Source organism: Acomys russatus, chromosome 24 (assembly GCF_903995435.1).
Source record: "Acomys russatus chromosome 24, mAcoRus1.1, whole genome shotgun sequence".
Classification (NCBI taxonomy): domain Eukaryota; kingdom Metazoa; phylum Chordata; class Mammalia; order Rodentia; family Muridae; genus Acomys; species Acomys russatus.
The window spans coordinates 27,450,559-27,472,031 of NC_067160.1; the positions used below are offsets into that span (position 1 = coordinate 27,450,559).

The following is a 21,473-nucleotide window of genomic DNA, read 5'->3' on the forward strand; positions in this document are numbered from 1 at the left end:
CCTTGCAGCAAAGGGCTCCTCTTGCCACTGGCATGCACGTGGGAAAAGGCAGACTGAAACTCATGATGTGTCAGACAAATGAACAAGCCAGGAACAGCCTCTGTCATGCACCCCAAGGTCAGTGGGCTGGCTTGTAGAAACAGATGCATTGCCCAGAATGGGCTTTCTGGTTGCTTCTTCATAAGAGAACTCCAACAGTCCTGCTTGTAATTATATGGAACCTGGTTCTAAGGTGGGAAGATGCAACAGTTGTTTTTGGGAGTGGACTGTAGCTTGGAATAACTGCAGCATTGTTAACCAGCTTACACTGCCAATCAGAACCCAGAGGTGCTTGACAAATAATAACTGACTTTCATGCTTACCACCCGGACAGACCACAAAATGCTGAACTGGCTTCCAAATCCTTAGAGAAGAACAGGACTTTTCATTGCTGTGCATTAATATATTGAAACTCCTTGGAAAAACAGCTTCTACTTATTCATAATACACAATGGCAAGGTTTTATTACCTGTGATATCTTAGTGATTTTCATAAATACTCCTTAGTTCAGGTGGTAGAGAAATCACAATTTGGGAGTCTGTGGGAGTGGTTCCAGGCAAGGACTATGTCAAAATTAATATTTTCAGACCCTTAGAAGGAACTTTTCCTAGCTCCCATTTGGCCATGACTTCAAACGTAAAACTAGTAGAGAGCTGACTGTTCTATCAATTTATACACGTCAAAACTCCCTCTGTTCCATCATAAAGCCAGATTCCAACTCAACCACGGGGGAAACAAAACAAAACAAAAGCAATGAGACAACGGGACTCTGTGGCGTCTCTGACTGGGGAAATCTGGAGCAAACGACCCATGAGCAAGCCCGATGTTCAGCGGCGTGAAATGGAGTTTTCAAGAACAGTCGGAAAGTTGGCTAGGAAGTGGTCCTGGATCCGATCCAAGTGTGCCTGTTAGAGAATGGAAACTCTGAGCAAGTACAGACTGTGACAGCGGGATGAGGAAAGTGGTTAAAATGCAAAACTTAGACATTTCATTTGACTGACAGTTATTTTGATTTTCATCCTGTCCACTGAGTAACAAAAGAAAACAACATAAGACCAAAAAGCGGGCCCATTCTTAGTTTGAAGCAATCATTTTGACATTCTTTGGGATATGTTAACTCCTGCTTTAGACTGTTGTTACTACTACATAGCATCTGAGCCTTTGGGGCAAATGGAACTGGTGTGTCCTTGTGTTTTGAGAGGGAAGAGCCTCAGAAGGAAAGAGTAGCCTTTGTCTCCTCTCCTTTCCGTGACCAGTTGTCCTTGAAATCCAGGTCACAGCTGGCCCCATGGACACAGCTGCCACTGGCAGCTGGTATCATTCGATCTAGCCATTTTCAGCTTGGACAGGGGCTGGTGGCTCTCCTTGACTCATGCAGTCCCCCACGTCATTTGGCTGACTGAATAGATCCCTCCTAAAGGTCTGTGACATTCTTTTGCCTCAGCGTCAACATTCCCAGGCGCACAGAACTTTGTGGCCCTTTCTTTCTGAGCACTTGTCACTGGAGGACCAAGAGTGGGGTGGGGGAACTACAGCACTGGGAGGTCGGTTTTATCTCCACAGCACCAGGCCACTTTGATGAAGAGACATGAGAAATGACTGCTTTCCTTGGTCCTCCCTATGGAATACAGAGCAGCACTGTGCTCCTTAAGTATCCAAACTGCCTCAATGTTACTAAAGCCTTTGAAGTTTGACCTTGGCGGGTGGGAGCACAGTGTCACCTTCCATTAGTGCCTCTCATCTGCATGAAAGGAGCGGGGCTTTCCTTCCTGAAATATGCTATCCCTCTACCAGTGCTAGCTGAAACGTGTGACCTCCAATATGCGTCACTTGTCATCTCTGCGCCCCTGAAAGAACTCTGTCATCTGACCCACCCACAGTCATTTCTGCAAACCTAAAATGGATTTTACAATCTCTCTTACTCAAGTCTTTTGCCATGTTCATTATTTTCTCATAGAACAAAGTGTAACAGGCCCCTACACCTTAGTAGGCCCCAGACCTTAGCACAACTGGTGTTATGCTGGAAGTGCCATTCAGGCCTTGGAAGCCAGCACACAGGCAGAAAGGCCTACCAAATTCTGGGAAAGCCCCTAAATATACTGATCTTGTATTTTAGCTTCTGTAGTCCTCATTCTGGTTAACAGTTCTTGCCAACTGAGGTGTGTCAACCCAGGAGTTTTAAGTTGATAGAGATGGGATATGATAAATAGTGATTTACATTCAAAATTTTAGATTCACCAAGATAGGAAAGATGTTTTTTCCAAGGCTGCCAAATACAAATAGCAGAAACACTATGAATGTAACGTTGATATAATTCCTGATTGTTTCATGGTTCTTCTTTCTTTATGTAGTTTATTACATATGTGTATAACAATATAAATGTACATTAAAAAGACTTAATTAAAATATATATATACTCAAAAAAAAAAAAAAGGAGCTCACTCTGAGAAAGGCTCAGAACTGCGCTGGAGTTTTGGATACCCAGTATAGTCACCAGCAAACAATTAAAGACTTTCTATTGGCTTGAACCAAGTCTGAATAGTCTTCTCCGGTACATTCCTCACAACAGAGGTATTTCCTGGCTTAGCCTCAGAGGTAAAGGCTACAAAAAATATTCTTTGAGAGGGAGACAAGACAGACTAGTTTAATATTTGCCAAATATTCTCATTGCACTATAGAAAATAGAAAGTACATTTACAAAGGGGAGGGGACAGGATGCAGGCACGTGTTGCATGGTGAAGGCTTTGATTGATGGAGCACCAAATGCAAGCCACAGGCAGACTTCCATAGCTGTGTGGCTGCAGAAGAGCATCTCCAAGGCCTCCACTTGGTGGTTTCTTTGGCTTGTTCTCAGTTCCCAGATTTGTGCATGATCTTTAATTACTGGGTTATCTTAAGTGAATTTTTTTTTTTTTTTTTTTTTTTTTTTTTTTTTTACTGGCTGTGAGATTTGGTAGGATACAGAAGAGCATCACAGTGGAAGGCCTCCTCAGGAATGCAGGGCTCTCCACTTGTCCAGGGGACCATGATGGGGGATATATTTGACCCCACAGCCATCAGGAATGAGTCGCTTCTCAGCAACCATGTCGTCAAACTCATCTGCATTAAACTTGGTGAAGGCCCACTGCTTTGAGATGTGGCTTTTCTGGTGGCCAGGGAACTTGAACTTGGCTCTACGCAGAGCCTCAATCACATGCTCCTTATTCTGCAGGTTAGTGTGGATGGGCATGATGACCTGGCCAATGTGAACCCTGGCCACTGTGCCCTGGGGCTTCCCAAAGGCACCACGCACACCTGTCTGTAGCCTGGCAGCCCCAGCACAGGACAACATTTTGTTGATTCGGATGGCATTGAAAAGGGTGGAGCCTCACACGAATATGAGCACATCCTCACCACGACTCCTCACCATGTATTTGTTGGCACAAATACAGGCAGCCTCCAGCGCTTCAGAGGAGAGTTGTTCATATTCATCTGATACCATGTGGCCACAAAGTGGGAATTCATCAACTTTTGCCTTCTTTCATCCCAAGTCAAAGATGCGGATTTTAGCAGCAGAGACACCCTGGCAGAAACGAGACTTTGGATACGGCTTGTTTTTGCAATACCATACAAACTGGCCTTTAAACGGCAACCGTAGCCCATGCCTTCGCTTACGTTTTCTGCTTACCCTGAGGTGGTTTGTACTGTGTCCACGTTTCACTGCTAGTCTAAACCCAACCCACACTTCTAAATGCACCTCAAATCCTACTTATTTTATTTTTCTCTAAATCACTTGTCACTCAAGGCCGCATTTCACTAGTTCTGAATACTCCAATTTGGAATGAGAGGCAGCATCAATAGCTGATATTTACTGAAATCACCCCCCCTGCCCCCCCCCCCCCGTGACCAAGCGCTTGACAAGGATAGCTCATTGCCTCTTCATTCTCTCCCTGCAAAGTGGGCTCAGCCGTGAAGACTTGGAACTTCCAACTGACTAGGAGTTTTGCTCAGAATTCATGCTGAGAAGCCAATGTGTAGGAAATGTGGTGCCACTTCCTCTAGAGCAGCAGTTCTCGACCTTCCTGACGCTGCGACCCTTTAATACGCTTTCTCATATTGTGCTGACCCCTCCAACTATAAAATTAGTTTTGTTGCTACTTCATAACTATAGTCTTGTTAATTTTGTGATTACATTTGTACCATAATGTAAATATTTTATTATATTTCCTTTTTTACATATACATTTTATATTGTTACACATATATAAAATAAACTACATACAGCAAAAAGAACCATGAAGCGATCAGGAATTATATAAATGTTATATTCATAGTGTTTTGGCTATTTGTATTTGGCAATCTTGAAGAAAACATCTTTCCTATCTTGGTGAGTCTAAAATTCTAAATATAAATCAATATCTGTCATAGCTCATCTCTATCGACTTAAAACATCTATCTAGACCTAAAAGCATCTTAACTCCTAAACAGCTAAGCTTAATTGTAAGACTAATCTCTCTGGTCTTCAACCCCATCAAAGACTTGAGAAGGAATAAAATTTAATTACCTGAGTAAACCGGAAGTGCAGGTTAGCAGCTTCCGAAATGAAAAAACGACAGAGACAACTTGCTGCCTGATCAGTCACCCAAAACTCTCTATAATGTTGGAGCATCATCTTCAGTGTTCTGGCCCAATATATCTGACAGGTAATTTATGAGGCAGGAACTGTTGAGGACTTGCTTGCCCTATCTTGGCAGAGTTTGGCTATCGACTCTGCCTGCACCCAAGCGTGCCCATTTTTAGGCAGAATTCTGTCTGTGGCTGAAATGAGGACATTTCCCCCAGAGGCTTGTTTGCCACATTTGAAGCCATCTCTATAAGGAGGTTTTTTGAAGCTTATCATCTTCTCTGAGGTAGGCTGGGCATTGCCGGGAGTTAACCTGTCTTGTTGTCAAAGAATCTTTAAAATAATAAAAACATCTTTAAATGCCATATTCTGTAGGTCTCTGAGGCGTTTGAAGACCTTATCTAACTACTTTACCTTATGTATCTATAGAATCATATCTGTCTGTTAAACCTAGGATGTATATTCTTGTGATAAAAATAGACTAGTAATTGACATGACCATGATTTGATCAACTAACAATTAGCTTGCTACTTAATTATCCTAAACAGCCTGCAATAGCACTTTCAAGGTATTAGAAATAAACCTTGTACTATAATTGAGTTTGATGGGTACAATACCTCATGTTAGAATAGAAGTAAATATATATATATATATATATATATATATATATATATATATATACATATATATACATATATATATGATGTGTGACTAATAATCTCAAATTTGAATTCTATACCAATGTATCAACATTAAACTTATTTTGCCTCAACATACAAAATTCTATACCAATGAGTTAAAAATGACCTTATTTGTAACAGTTAAGGCCTTAAGTTGAGGAGTAGATTCAATAATCTATTTTTTTCCTATCATCCCTATATATTTCTATATTCCTCCTTCTTTTCAACCCATAGCTGCATACCTATGAAAGAAAGATAAAGGAAAAGAGAGATATCCTTGAATAAACATCTATCGCCCAAGAGAGCAAACAAAAACCTACCCAACCTCCCTTAGGGAAAATGGGGTGTCATTCTCCTAATGTTTCTTCCAGCTAATTTGGGGCAAATAATACCTTTGTAGGGGCACAAATAAAATTTTGGGAAATGGTTAAACAATAACATTTATGGTCCAGTTTCTAAATGTTGAGAAATTCCAGGTCTCCCAATTAAGTTTACTTCCCCAACAGCATTTGTAACTGCATTTGTCTTTCATCTCAGGAATCTTCAGTGACTCTTGGCATCACTAAGGTGCCACCAACATGAGGCAGGAGACCTGAATGGAGAGCTGACATCTCTCTCACACTGTCCATCTGTGCATTTGGTTCTGATGTCCCACCTCATGACACCTTTTGCAAGGTCAGTGGTACACAACTCTCCTAAGTTTCCCTTCAAGATACTACATAGTGTAAGAACCAAACTAATGCCACTTTCTGTATGTCCTGTAACTAATGCCAAGGTCGGTATTTTCTGTGAGAACTTGTCCTCTAGGTGACGCTTCTCCCTGCATTCCAGGAATGACCACGTACTGCTGTCTATTGCACCTGCCAGCAGTCCCCAGAAACTCCACTCAGTCTACCTGAAGGTCAACATCCTGTGACCTACAAGTTCCCCTTGAGGTCCAGCCTCCACCCAACCTGCCTAAAGGTTGACATTCCTATGCCCCGCTTATGTTTTTTTTCCCCTTTATAAACCCATTACCCTTGTAGCTCCAGAGCCACTCTCCTATCCTGTTGAATCAGGAAGGATTGTGACCCGAGCTCAAGCCCATAATACAGGACCCTGTGTATGTTGCACTGGTATTGAGTCCTGGTTGTCTTTTTTGGGGTTCTCGTGATCTGGGCAATCTAGGTATTACAATAGAATTGTGCGCTGCCAGAGGCAGTCTTGGGGCCAGCCCTGGAAGTGATGTGTTTTTTGGCAATGTGGAAAGAAGACCGCTAAGATCTCTCACTAAATGATCCTCAGCCCTGTGATTTAGTCAGAGAGAAATCAGCTGTCCTGGCTAGAACAGAGAAATGTGTAGATTGGAACTCGATGTTAAACATTAGAACTTACACCTTCAAGGAAGATTTTCTCAAGGGGGTGCCTCTACCCCTTCCTAAATGAGAAGCTTCAAGCATTTAGCACTGCCTTAAGAAGTGGTGATATGGAAGGAGTTTGGGAGTTTCGAAGGCATGGGCCTGGCAGGCAAGGTTCTCCTGGGCAGCTCTGCTAGGGCAAGACTTAAGCTGGAAGCCACTCATTTCCTTCAAAGAATTTCTCCCTTAAAAACAACATGGTGCCATTCCCTCTCTACCACCAGCCTGGCAGACCTTCAATGCATCCACCCTCTCCTTCCCTCTCTATTTCCTTCCCTTCTTTTTCCTTCCCTCCCTTTCCCCCTACTTTTCTAGACAAGAAAAAAAATGACAGGATACCCTCAAAATATCCCATACATTTTTCACAGCTCAAACTTTCTTTCATACCAAGATTAGCTTGTAGAACCTGGAAGCCACTTGGTCACTGTTGACATTGTTGACACTTAAAAGCCCTGAAAAACCCTGCTGTCTCTCTGCTTCTTTGTTACTGCTGCTGGTTCGGGAAACTTAACAAAAACACTTTGAAATCCATTTGATCCTACCTCTCTTTTGCTGGTAAGTGGAGTTTGTTCAAGATGGAGAAAGGTGGCTTTTGTGTTAGTGACAAATACCAGACACTTTGGTTTGGAGAATGTTTTTGCACAATGTGTATCCAAATGCTGATTTCTGTACCCAGAGATCTGGCTACAGTCTGGACATTGGCATTATCATTTTTATGAAGCATCTACTGTCTCAATGTTGTATAAAAATTGTTCTCCATCAATTCTGATTGGTTAATAAAGAGCTAAATGGCTAAAGCTGAGCTAGAGAGTTAAGGCGAAACTTCTGATTCCAGAGAGGGGAGTCCCCGGTGGGAAACAGTGAGAAAAGAGTCACCATGAGGAGAGAGTCTCCATGAGACATGGATGAATAAAGATCAGATAGGGTGACACTAAGATGGCACTAACAGGCCATGTGGCTGAGAAATAGGCCAGGCCAGCATAGTTAGGTTAGAATAGCTCAGTATGTGCCTAGCTATAGTGGCTGAAGCAATTAATAAATATAATAGGCCTTTGTGCCAATTTTTTGTATCTAGGGCAGGCATAAAAAGTGTATATTTTTATATTTGGTGCCCAACATGGACCTCAACTCTCACAGGAGGGTAAACAGCAGTGCAGCCACTAATACCCCCTCCGGCCTCTACAACAAACTAATTGAAGATCTGGGATGGAACTAACCACTGCACACTTCCTATTCCAGACATGTCAAAGCATAGTAGAGGTTATGATTAGCACTTGGGGTGGGAGGCCTTTCCTGCCTGTGTTGGGTTGGAAGATATGCACATGTCTACAGCTGTCATCAGCACAGGGCATTCCACAAACATCACTCTCCCTGCAGGAAAAGAACCTATGTCTATGACTGACCCACATGAGGCAACTTCAAAGGGACCTGGACCTGGTTTGTTGTCTGATGAGAGATAGTGAGAAGTGAGACTGCATCACTCTACTCTAAGAAATTGTGGTTCCTGGAAATTCAGATATCAATTCAGATTAAATCAGGGATTAGGTAGGCTTCTCATCTTACTTGAGAAAAAGCAAAGGATGTCTTAAAATAGTATCTCCTCTCCAAGGGCAGTTGAAAGGTAGCCTGATTCATAGGAATTTCATTCCCAGTCAATTTCTTGGGAATCAGATCATACCCAGCTTCAACAGAAATGGAGGAGGGGGCTCTTTTATATGTCTATATAGTTCCAAGATGATCCAGGGAGGAGGAAGCTCACCCACCTCAACATTTCTTCTTCTTCTATTAAACGATTTCCCTTTTAATTTTTAATAGCCATCATCCTTGGATAATGAGATTCGATCATGGCTCTCTATCATTTCATGTATATTAAGCTCATTGGATACTCAATGCCTGTGGGACCAGGTGGTGGGAAGTGATACCACTTCACAGGTAGGACAACTGAACCCTTGGGAGGTGACTTTCACACACTATCGAGTTAGAAAGTGTTAGTTAATGAGTAAGTGAGTAAGTTAGCTCAGGAGCATGGTCAACACACATGTTCTCCTTTTATAAATAAGAAATGGTGTTGCTGAGTAACTTAGTGACTAACCCTTGGCCATATGTCTAAGTATATTGATAATACTTAAACACAGACCTATGACCCTCCACACACACATACTAAGGTGTATGGGCTGTTTCTTTATAGATGAAAATGGTCAGACATGATATAGTCAGTGTTACCAGAACCAAAAGCATGCAAGGGAATCGCAGGCATCAGGTTCTGTTGCAGTCTCCTTGGGTGGAGGGATAGTAGTGCCTGCTACATGAAAGAATATGTTTCTTTCATTCTGGACTGGCTGCCATTCGCCTTTCTCCCATGACTCCAGCAGGGAACATATTTGTCTTCAGTGATCCATTTACAGAAAGTTTCACAGTGATTAAGCAATAAGCAAATGCACACACAGGTAGGCTTGAAGTAGCACTGGAAAGCCTGGACATATCCGGCCCAGTGAAGCCATGCAGGGCACCTGGCCACATATGCTGCCTATTTTTATCAATGCATTTTTATTTCTGGCTTCTCCCCCTCCTCGCTCCCCCAACCACCCCCCCCCCGCCTCCTTTCTTTTGCAATGCTAGATGTTCACACAAAAATTTAGATATTTATCCAGAAATTGCTATTTTACTACTGATGAGTTGATACAAACAATATAACCAGGACCATTATAATGTTAAGTGGGTTTTGAACAAATAGAGTTAGAAATCCAATTATCTTCCCATAGAAAGCTTTTGTGTGCAGCCATTGTTAAATAAAGAAGGGAAGCCAGAGGGAGAGTTAGAACAGCAATTTCTCCCGCCTGTAAAGGACACCGGAGAATCTCGCCCTGCACATACATTAATCCGCTCATAATGGCCACCCCCTGCTGTCAGCCAAAAAAAGATCATTTTTAGCTCCTGCTATACTTTGGTTACTGGAGGCTTCCTTTTGGGAGAGGAGCTGGAAGCCAGGAGCAAATGATGTGAGTGAAACATGAAAGATCAAACGCAGAGCCCTGCATACAAAGCTGACTTCCAGAACCAAGCTCCCTCAGCACTCCCCTGAGACCCCAGTTTAGGACCCTCAGAGGCTTCTAGAGATGAGAAAGAAGAGGAATTGCTGCACTGATCCCAGTCTGACTGACCTTTGATTGACGTTTGAGCAGCATTTTTCAAAGTTTTAAAGGTGCCAGAATTACACTGGGATCTGGTTTAAAACGTCAAATTTTTCAGGTGTAGATTTGTAGTGGGGGTCTGAGCAGCTGCCTTTCCTAAAAGACAGCAGGAGATGATGCCCACACTGTTAGTCCATGCACTTTGCACTCGGAGCAGCAAGAGGCTCAACCTGAGCCATGGTTGGTTTATCAAGTCTTCTCCTTGGTTTCCAAGGGCAGCTGGGAGGAGCTTGGAAATGCCCTGCCCTTTGAATAGCAAGCACTAGCTTTGTGACCTCGTGGGGGAAGGAGCTTGTTCTCTAAAAGCTGGTTCTGAGGACCGAAGGAAGTAATGTTTACTTTCATCACTGTATAGTCATCATTTGCTCCATCAAGGCTAATATCATCTGGCTTCCTGCTTTCATTTTACAAATGTGAAATCACCATGAGGTGAAGAATCCGACTCAGTGTGGCACAGCTTGGCCACAGGCCACCTTTAAGCAGAAACCTGATTTCCTGCGAACCTGTAGGCCATTGCTTGGTTAAATCACAACCCATTACTAACTGGGGAGCCAATCCCGGCATTCACCCAACCTCCTTCCCTGACCTAGCGTCTGCAATCCACAGGGCACCAGTGGCTGAAACCACACACCCAAATACTTTTGCTGCAGCTGGTCCTGACAGGTCAAGCCTTCTTCCGTTAATTGTGATGGTTACCCAGATAATTGATGTAATTGGGGACACAGAGTATCTGAGTGAATCCAGCCGGAATGAATTAGATCTCCCCCCCCCCCCCACCCCAGTACAGTCTGAGATTCCTGCAGTTGACAAGGGAAAAAGTGTTCCCTCTCCTGGGGAAAATTAGGATGGCCCAGTGGAACAACACCAGTCGTGATGACCTAGTCCCTAAGGACAAAGCTAAATCTTGTTTAAAATGTTGGACACACACACAACCACCCTCTCTCTCTCTCTGTCATATTTCACAGAAACGCTCAATAGAGTTTTTTTTTTTCTTTTTTTTAATGTCCACATTTGACTGTGATGTCTTTTAGGAGGTCAGAAAGCAAAGCAAATGAAAACTGCTCTCCTGAGGTGCCTTGCAAATGGGTATTAGCCACAGGCTGTTCCAGCTCAGGGGTGAAGAGTAACAAAAAACTCCATCCGGTCTCTGTAGTAAGAAGAATAAAATGATTTCTTTCTACAGCACGCTGAGATATGAATAACTGAACTGGAAAAAATATTAGCTGTCTGTCTACTGCTGCCGCATAATACAAAATAGATATCATCCCAGCATCTGCCCACTGAAAACCTACAAGAACAGCAGCAACTTTGGGGAAAGCGGATCTGCTGTGGTGTAGAGGGTCCTTATTGGTGCAGTCAAAACAGGGCTTTGAATGCACCTCATTAAAATTGCCAGTGTTAGTACGTACTCATTCTAAATAAGACACATACCTTCTTAAAAGACAGCCCGCATCCTTCTAATACAAGTGGGATATTTTTTATGTTTATACACATACTGGAGCCATTTAGACAATCTTGTAGGCAAAAGGCCCAGGAAACAGAGATGCCTGAACAAGGAATGGAAATCCAGTGGTGTTGATACAAATGTGAGATTCTATGTTCTGGATAGCTTCAAATTTGGGAATCTGAAAATTACACGTTTCGGGAGACTGGTGATGGAACACAAAGCCTTTCCCTTTTACATGGCGATTGGCATTCTAATCTGAGCTGAAGTAAAAAAGGAACAAAGCAAAAACATTTTGAGGTATGTTCTTGGATGCCTTATCTTCATGTGAACTTTTGGCCATGTGAACTTGCAGTCCTAAAAACTTGCAGAGGCACTGATTGTGGAATCACAACACAGAGTCACTGTGTGTTGGGATCAGATATTTTCTCGTCCTTTGTTATAGATACAATTATATCCCCCAACTCCTTACCTAAATTGAAAATGTCAATGTCCTAGGCCCCAAGTACCCAAGAATGTGACCTTGTTTTGGAAACAGGGCCATCATATCGTAGTTGCCCACCCCATGGTAGCTACCCATCCCACGTGTAGTCAAACAGCTAATATGAGATAATACTGAAGTGTGGTGCGCTCTACTTCTAACACAATGGAAATTCTTATTGAAAAGATGGCCATATGCACATGTGCGCACGTGCACGCACACACACACACACACACACACACACACACACACACACACACACAGAGAGAGAGAGAGAGAGAGAGAGAGAGAGAGCGAGGAGAGAGGAGAGAGAGAGAGAGAGAGAGAGAGAGAGAGAGAGAGAGAGAGAGAGAGAGAGAGAAACCACCACTTAAAAACAGGGTCAGATACTGAAATAATGGGACTATAAGTCAAGGGATTGCTGGCTATTACAGGGGCTAGGAAGGAAGTGAGGAACAGTGCTGCCTGAACAGGAACCTACCCTCCTATCACATCACCTAGACTTCTCACCTTGAGAATGATAAGGACACACACTTCTGTTTTGTTGTTGTTGTTGTTGTTGTTTTATTTTGTTTTTAATGCTGCCCTGGTTATGGTATTTTATTACAATATCCCTAGCAATGCTGTGTCGATTTTATGGGAATCACCACATTTCTATTCTTTATGGCGGGTCAAAGCCCTCAGATATGAAAATGAATATGGGATGCAAGTAAATAAATGAGCTTGAACATGGAAAACATTTCCAGCTCCACATAGACTTGAGGCAGTGCCAGTATTTTGCTAGAGATGTGCCACAGTTTTTAAAGAACATAGAGAAGACCTTGGGGTCTCCTTGACTGCCTATCTGGTACCTGTCAAGCATAAAGCAAAATGCATTTGGAAATGGGAAATTTTGCCTGCACTTCCTTAAACCATTCGCCATTCTTTGATTCATTCAATGAATATTTATCTTCTGCCCAGGGACAGGACACTGGCATGTTGAGCACTTAAAAATAGCCGGTCTTATCTTCCTTTGCCTTTCCACAAGCGTTTATATTCTCAGTATCAGTGTCAAAAATCTATAGCTGATTGATTTTGAAGTTGTGTGTTTCTCTAAGCCTTTCTTATACACACTTATGGACAGAAAAGCTGGCAACACTTCTGCTCAGAGTCTTTATATTTAGTGGTACCTTGGCAAGAGTTTATGCTGGAACGTAGCTTTGGTTTAGCATGGCACATTTAAACAATTGCTTTCAATGTTAAGTAAGAGCAGCTCTGGGCCCACCCATCTGATCCCTGGAGCACTAGGTGGGGTTGAAATGTTTAGCACATCACATATCATCAATAGATGGATCAGTGACACTCGTCAGGTTATAAGACACCCATAATATATTTACCTATGCCTAGGTGGCAGCCTATAACGGGCCAGCCAAACTATAGCCTGTACCCTTCTGATGTCTCAGGGAAGACCCATCATGAGCCTGTGAACTGGGGAAGAGTTGTCGGGAATCAGCCCAATAGTGAAGGGCTGGATGCTGACCAACAACTAAAGATCAGAACTGCATCAAGGTCCTGATCTCCCTGACTTCAGGCATCCAGTTTTATTACATCTCTGTGTGTCTTCAAAAGTGCCTTGTGCTGCGCTCTGAAAATGGCAGCCTTCTGATAAATGCTGAGCACACAGAGACAACACTAGGCAAACAGCCTTTCTCCATATGTCACCACGTCTCAAAAGCCCTGGTGACTCCAGGCTTCCAGTGTGCACAATGTTAACTGGGGAGTGCCTGTCTCTGTGCAGAATGGAGTTTCCCAGGAGGGATGGAGCAGTGCAGGGCTCACTCCAATGACCTCAGTCTGAGCTGTTTATCAGGGAGAAGGCAAATCCTAAGCCTGGTTTGAACAAGCTCTTCCATAGAGAAGGACAGAACCGGACAGTGCCCTGTGGCAGAGGAAGAGACACAGTGAGCTGCTGTCAGGAGTCCCTGCTCTCATCCATCATTGTGCACTTTTCAACTGGGCTTATAGTAATTAGGCTCACGATAAATCTCAGTTTTCTCTAGGAAGAAAAAGACTTCTAGTTTGGCTTCCGAGTCTTCTCTTTGGGAGTCTCTCTCCCTATTCAAGGCCCTTCTGTCAGATTCACAGGCCCTGAGGTTGTTTACACAAAGCTGGCTAATCCAGCCAGGCTGCTTGGAATGCACTGACCCCTGCTGGACACCTTCCCTCTCTCCATGAAGGATGGACTTGCAGGCTTGGCCCTCAGGGTGCAAGCAGCAGTGCCACGCAGAGCAACTCAGCACTGAAAGTTGGAACTGGTCAAGCTTCTGCATTACTATGTTGTATATTTTTTTCTTTTTTTAAAACTATTTTATTTTTGTACATATACATTTATATTATTGCACATGTATGCAATAGATTACCTATGGTAAGAAGAACCGTGACACAATCAGGAATTATATAAATGTTACATTCCTAGTGTTCTGGCTATTTGTATTTGACAGCCTTGAAGAAGACATCTTTCCTATCTTGGTGCATCTAAATTTCCGAATGTAAATCAGTCTCCATCACATATTGTCATTATCAACTTAGAACACCTACCTAGACCTAAAAACATCTTAACCCCTAGACAATTAAGTGTCATCGTAAAACTAAGCTATTCGGTCTTCAACTCCCTCAGAGACTTGAGAAGAAGTACATTTTTTTATTCCTTCGTGAAGCTGCAATGTGAGTCTAGTCTTGTAAAGTATCCACTTCAGAGCCTGAAGCTTATCCTGGTTGCTGGGAGAGCACCAAAATGTAAGTTCTAATGGCCAGATGTTGCCTTCACTTGCTGTTCTAAATGACCTCTGGCCTGCTGGAGGTAATTACACAGCAGGCTTTGAGGGCTTAGGGATGGGAGGATGATTCCAGAAAATACCAAAAAGAATGTGCTGTTTCCCTTAACAAGCTGTTAAGACAGGAGCCCACAGTGATGAGAAAGGTCAGGAAAGTACTATGGTGTACTCGCCCCCTGCTCTAACTCGTGGTCTCTCTGAGGCTCTTACAAAGCAACGTGAGCTGTCTGTCCGATACGAAGGGCACCGCTATCAGTAACTCAAAACGGGATCAGAGTTTTCTCCACTAACCTAGAGTTCAAGGATTCCGGAATCCGAATCCAGCCTTCCTTCATGCGGTCTCTACCCTTCACCAGCCAGTTCTGCATATATCCCTCCTGTCTTTCTAGGATGCTCATTCTAGCACGTTCCCTTGTTTACAGGAGTCTCATAGCCCCAACTGCAACCCGCGAAACCATGCCGCCTGCCAGTCTCACACGCACCCCGCTTGGCTGCTGCCATGCCCACCTGCTACAGAAGCCTCCCTCCTCTGCCGTCCCCTTCTCCAAGGACGGGTCTCAGTACCTCCTCTGTTCCGTGCCATGTAGTTCCCTAAACTGTTGCTTATAATATCCTTTAAAAAAAAATGAAGTCGCTTCAGCAACCACCGATTTCTACTTTTAAACAAGTCATAGTGTGGAAAGTGATGGAACTTACTGGTGGAGCCTTTGCTAAGACGCCCAAGGCTCTAGGCTCGATCCCCAGCCCCACAAAATTTGAAAAACAAAAAACAAAAAACAAAAAACAGAGCAGCTGGGCGTGGTGGCGCTCGCCTTTAATCCCAGCACTCGGGAGGCAGAGGCAGGTGGATTGCTGTGAGTTCGAGGGCAGCCTGGTATACATAGTGAGTCCAGGACAGCCAAGGCTACACAGAGAAACTCTGTTTTGAAAAGAAAAATAATTAAAACAGAGCTAGAGAGATGGTTTTGTGGGGAATAGCACCGGCCACCAAACCTGACTACTCGAGGTCCATTCCTGGGGCCTACATGGTATGTGGTTCCGCGGTGCCCCTGGCACCGTGGCGGACGTGCGCACGTCTCTGCCAAAAGGTTTGAGTATATCGATCTCAGAGCGGGGAAGGATGAAGCATGGCGTCCTGAGATCTGCTTCCCTCAGATCCGTCAGGCTCCAGGCATGGAAGGGTGAAGAACAGAAGGAGGTCTGAGGCACAGGATTTCCAATTAGGTGGCGATGTAGGGGGAAAAGATTTCTCCACAGCAAAGTGCTAAGGGTCTTTTAGTTGAACTGCCGGTCCCAGACGGCAAAAGAAGTCCAACCTGATTCAGGCAAATAGAAAGGCTGCTGCTTCAGCGGGGCGGTGGCGGCGCATGCCTTGAAGCCCAGCACTTGGGAGGCAGAGGCAGGTGAGTCTCTGTGAGCTCGAGCCTAGTGTACAGAGCGAGTTCCAGGACAGCCAGAGCTGCTTGATACACAGAGAAACCCTGTCTCAAAAAACGAAGGAGGAGGAGAAAAAAGAGGAGGAGGAGAAAGAAGAGGAAGAGCAAGAAGAAGAAGACAAGGAGGAGGAACAGGAGGAGGAGGAACACCACCACCACCACCACCACCACCACCACCACCACCACCACCACCACCACCACAACAACGGCTGCTTTAGGCCATCAGCTCGCTACCACAGATGGGCACCACAGCCAGCATAGCAGTGCAAAAGACTGCAGCAGCATTGTTACTGACTCACCGATGAACAGCAGATGCCCGTGGCAACCAGGCAAGCTTCTACGATGGACTCAAAGGTCTGAGGCGACAGCCTGGAGAGCAATCAAGTTCAGGGGTCCAGTGATGAATTTGTCAGGGGGAAGGGGAGTTCTTTCCCCAGTGTTACATGTCAGAATAAAGCAGCCAGTCTCAGATAAACTGTGGGCACGGGGAGGAGGTTTGGGTGTGTACGTGTTTCATTGGCTGGGACTAGGATCCTGCTGATGCTCTGTTGACATGGCAAAAGATAACAGGTAACAACCTCATGTGACTAGCCACATTGGAGTTGTGTCATGTGCTCCTAAGGCAGGCACAGAAACAAGGAGAGAGCTTTGTCCACACCTTCTGTTCGTAGGATGAGATTTTTAAATTACAAGTTTGAGCTTTCCTAGATTTGAACATGCTCCATCTCGCTAATTCCATGCCGATCTCTCTGGAGGAACAGTGCGTGAACCACACAATGATGTAAGGAGCGAACCTACTCCAGAAAGTTGTCCTCTGACTTACACACACACACACCATCCCACTGTTGTTACAAGTGTGTACACAAACACACACAAACACACACACACATACATAAAAATGAAGAAGACAAAATGATCCAATCGTATGTCTCTTCTCTTCTGGAAGACTGTAGTGTGTCAAAGGTCAGCACTTTGTCATGTGTCTGTTAGTACCAGCCGTGTAAGCTGGCCTCTGGTGGAGATTCCCTGAATGTTGCTCACTCAGACCTTCCAGAAACATTCCCGTGGCCTCATTCAAGCCAACTCCAATACTGGATAACGCTATATTTTTGTTTCTCCTTTTTTTCTCTCTCTAAGCCAAACAAACGGTTTCTAGTTCTTAAGTTATAAATTAGCATTGTCTTCTCCAAGCCAATGATACTGTTCGCCCGTCCCACATTGTCATAGATTCCATATCAGAATCTTGCCAGAAGTGCTGTCCTAGACACCAGGTGGTTTCCAGTGTCATTCTCAAGAAGACCTGGTAGAGCCAGGCATGGTGGAGCATGCCTTTAATCTCAGCACTTGGGAGGCAGAGGCAGGTGGATCTCTGAGCTGGAAGCCAGCCTGGTCTATAAAGTGAGTTCTAGAATGGCACACAAAATGCAACTGCAAGCAAGTGTGCCCAGAAGGTGGCACCTTTGGCTGGTATAGCTGGAATCTGAGCAAGTTCTACAGATGAAGGTCCATGTAAGTGATCCATGTAAAATGGTGCCAACCAGAGTGATCGCTAGGCCAGGTTAAAGAGCTAAGTGCTCAAACCAGCACTGCATGCCTCTACCTGACCTCCCTAGGAAAGAGCTGACTCAGCCTAGATGCTCTAGTCCTCCTGGCTGCCTCCTGCACTCCCAGCCTGCTCTGAGAGCCCCAGCATCTCTGGTTTTTATTTGTTTTATTTTATTCTTGTTTTAATGGACAAACTAAGAGGACAGAGCCCTCACAGTGAAGAGATGCCTCCTCCCTATGGCCCTGTACATGTCTCAACATGCATGGCACAGGGTTGGGGCCCTGGAGGCAAGTCTCCTTTGGTTCTTGAAGCTTTCCCTGTAGCTCAGTTGGTTCTCAGCCTTCCTAATGCTGCCATCCTTTAACACAGCTCCTCGTGTTGTGGTGACCCTCAACCATACAATGTTGTTGCTTATTCATTATGTAATTTTACATAATGTAATGAGTCATAATGCAGATATCTGATATGCAGGGTATCTGGTCTGTGTCCCCAAAGGGGTCGTGACCCACAGGTTGAGAAGCACTGCTATAGGTGAGTGAGCTAATCTGAGTGAATTTCTCTCCCTGGCCCTCAGTTGACTTCTAAGTCCCAAATCTATAAACCTATTGCCTATAACTAAAGGAGAAGGATGGCCTGGTTTCCCTTGTAAGTGGGATCCTCCATCCCTCCAGACCACAACGACCTTCTGTTTCCTTCTATTTTTGAGTAAAGTAACACATTCCTGTATTATTTATTTCATTTTATGATCTTACAATCCCTTTACTTTAGTATTGATGCATAGAAGACAGTCATCTTTGCAAGAAAACTCAACTAACTCTCTCAGAAAGCTGAAGGTCTCCTGTAAAGATGCAGAGAGGTTATCCAGCCCCTGAGAGGCAAGCACAGACTTCTGTCCAGATCACTAAATGACTTGTTTTTAATAAGTGCTTTTTCCTGGCTAACTTACTGTCAGCTGGACACAAGTTAGAGTCAGTTGGGAAGACTGACTCTCAATTGAGAAAATTCTTCCGTAAGATTTGCCTGTAAACAAATCTGTAGGACATTTTCTTAAGTAATGATTGATGGGACAGGGCCCAGTCCACTGTTGTTGGCGCTACCCCTGGGCTGATTGTCCTGGGTGCTATGAGAAGACAGGATGAACAAGCCATGAGGACCAAGCCAGTAAGCAGCACTCCTCTATGACATCTACATCAGTTCCTGCCTTTGGTTCCCACCTTGACTCCTCGTCCTGACTCCTCTACATGATGGACTACAAGCTCTCATATGAACTAAACCCCCAAGTTACTTTTGGTCATTGTGTTATACCATAACAATGAAAAAATATACCTAAAACATGCTTCTAGGACTTCAACAACAGGTGAGGCTGGGCCCTGGGCCTCTGCTGAAGGCTTCATGGAGACAAATAGAAAGGAACTGATCCATTGAAGCCATAAGGACTTTTGATCGTGCAGAGCTTAGATCTGCTCACGTTTGTATCTCTTTCCACACAAGAAGCATATGAGACCATATGCTTGCGATATGGCAGCCTTAACACACAGGGTTTTCTCCTTCTGTGTGCTCAGACAGAAAGTCAGGAAAATTCTTTCATCCCAGGAATCTGCCTGGATAAGCCCAAACCTGTAGAGTAATACCAACATATTCTCGGCATCTTGGCTTGGATGTTTTGTCTCTGTAAAGATTAATGTCAAAACTGCATGCTCCATGGAAGACATGGACCTGTTAGAGTAGACAACCCTGTGAAATAACTGGGTGGGAAATATTTATTCTTTTGGTCCTTCTTGCAGATGAGTCCCAGTGCTCATGCCCTCTGGAGGTCACAACATTCAAGCAACTGTGGGAACTAAAACGAGGCTTTTCTTGGACAATCAAACATGCTGACACATGGAGCTTGGACATGGGAGGCTCTGAAAATGGAAGAACTAACTTCCTACTCTTTGTAAATGGCCGGCCTCAGGTATTTTGTTGTAGAAACATAGATAGGCTAAAAAAAAAAAAAAAAAAAAAAAATACTGAGTATGAATTCATCAACAGATACAATGGAAAATTTCTTTTTATCAAATTAGGATATGAGCTATAAGACATATGGAATGTTATATGTTCATAGTATTTAATTTGTTAACTTATATTTAAATCATGCATTATTTAACAATGTTTAATTAAGAATGTTTCCTAGAATTTTTTTTTTTTCAAAACACAGTCTCACTATGTAGCGTTGGCTGGCCTCAAACTCCCAAGTCTGCCTGCCTCTGCCTTATGAATATTTCCTATGTGCCACCATGCCCGGGTTTTGTTCAACCCTTAATTTCATTGTCACTTTATCACAGTGGCCATGTGCTAAGTGCAATCTGTCAGAAACATTTAAAGATACGCTTGTACCTGTCCACAAGGTCAGAATTCATTGAATAACAATACATTCACAGATTTGGAAGTGTCAGTGACTAATTTGTCATATATCCTGGCAATGTGGCTGAGGCAAATCCAAGTTCTTTATTCCAACCTAAATGACTAATATTAACTCCCATATCACACAGTACACAGTATTTATGTATATGTGTGTATACATATATATGTACACTTATGCATGATTTAGAGGATAGGTATAAATTACAGAGGCCACTACAAGGTTCAAGAAGTTTCCAGATGCTGAGACAGACCAGTGCCTTGAGAGAGCTGCTAGTAGCACTGTTGGTAGAGATGCTGGAGTCAGATTTGAGAGCTGAGCTGCAAAATGTGGCTAGGAACTGAAAGGCCGAACCCAGTCTAGAGCAGAGCATGGTGGGTCAGGTCAAAGTCCATATCCATGCACAGGTGGACGGCAAGCAGCTGAGTAAGCTGTGTCTGCAGGAGGGGATTGAGATGAATCTGGCAGTGCTTGGTCCTCGACACATATCATGTTGTTGGGGTGGACATGCCTTTGCAGTGTTAGGTGTCTAACATTTTATGGGGTCCAGGAAAAGGGGTCAAACCTTTCCAGTGTCTGTTAAACTCTTGGGTCTGGTTTTCCTGATATAATTTTAAAATTCCCATGTACCCCCCACTACAGTAGAAGCTTCCTAATATATAGATACACACAAAAACATCCAACTGGACTCACCAAACAGGGAGATTATGCCTCAAGTGGACATCTGCAGCCACCAAGTAAAACCTCCAGAGGCAGGGGGTGGGCTACACTTTGTTGAACTGTTGGCCAAAGGGGTTCCATAGAATTCCCCCAAAGACCGAAGGCTATTGCCGACGTCACTGGTTGGTCTCCACAACCTGCTGGTAAGGTCCTATGACTGAAGACAACAGTTAACTTGTGCCACTGGAAATTGAGCTGGTGCCCACATAGAAATGTTCGTCATGATCATGAAAAAGACGCATGGCACAAAGACTGTAAGAGCCAGAGGTGGTGGATGACTCCAAGGAAACCGTGTCTTCCAGACACAAGACTGATGCACATAGGAGCTTACATAGACTGTGTGGTGGTATGCACAGGACCTCCACAGGTTCAAACCAGATGTGGCCTCAGCACTGAGAGGGGGAAGCAGATACAGGTATGGATGGGTCCCACCCCTAACCAAAAAGCTACCGCCATTGATACCCACTGGCAAAGAGAAATCAGTTCACACCAGTGCATGTTCCCTGGGTGTGTCTACCACACTCCAGAGCAGGCAGGAGCACCAAAAATAATGAAGTCGATGACATCTTCATGTACTTTTTGCCTCATTCTGCTTGTTTTGTATTTTTCCCTTTGTTTTTGTTGTTTTGTTTTGTTTGTCTGTCTGTTTTTTTCATTTTGCAAGGTTTTGCTTTGTTTGACAGCGGGTATGGGTTGAGGGGGCAAACAGGCCTGGCCTCCCTG

General features: G+C 43.9%; 1 pseudogene; it reads right to left on the reverse strand.

The window, feature by feature from the left end:
- Positions 1 to 3,028: 3,028 nt before the first annotated feature.
- On the reverse strand, positions 3,029 to 21,338 carry LOC127206951 (60S ribosomal protein L10-like; annotated as a pseudogene).
- Between the last annotated feature and the right edge of the window lie 135 nt (positions 21,339 to 21,473).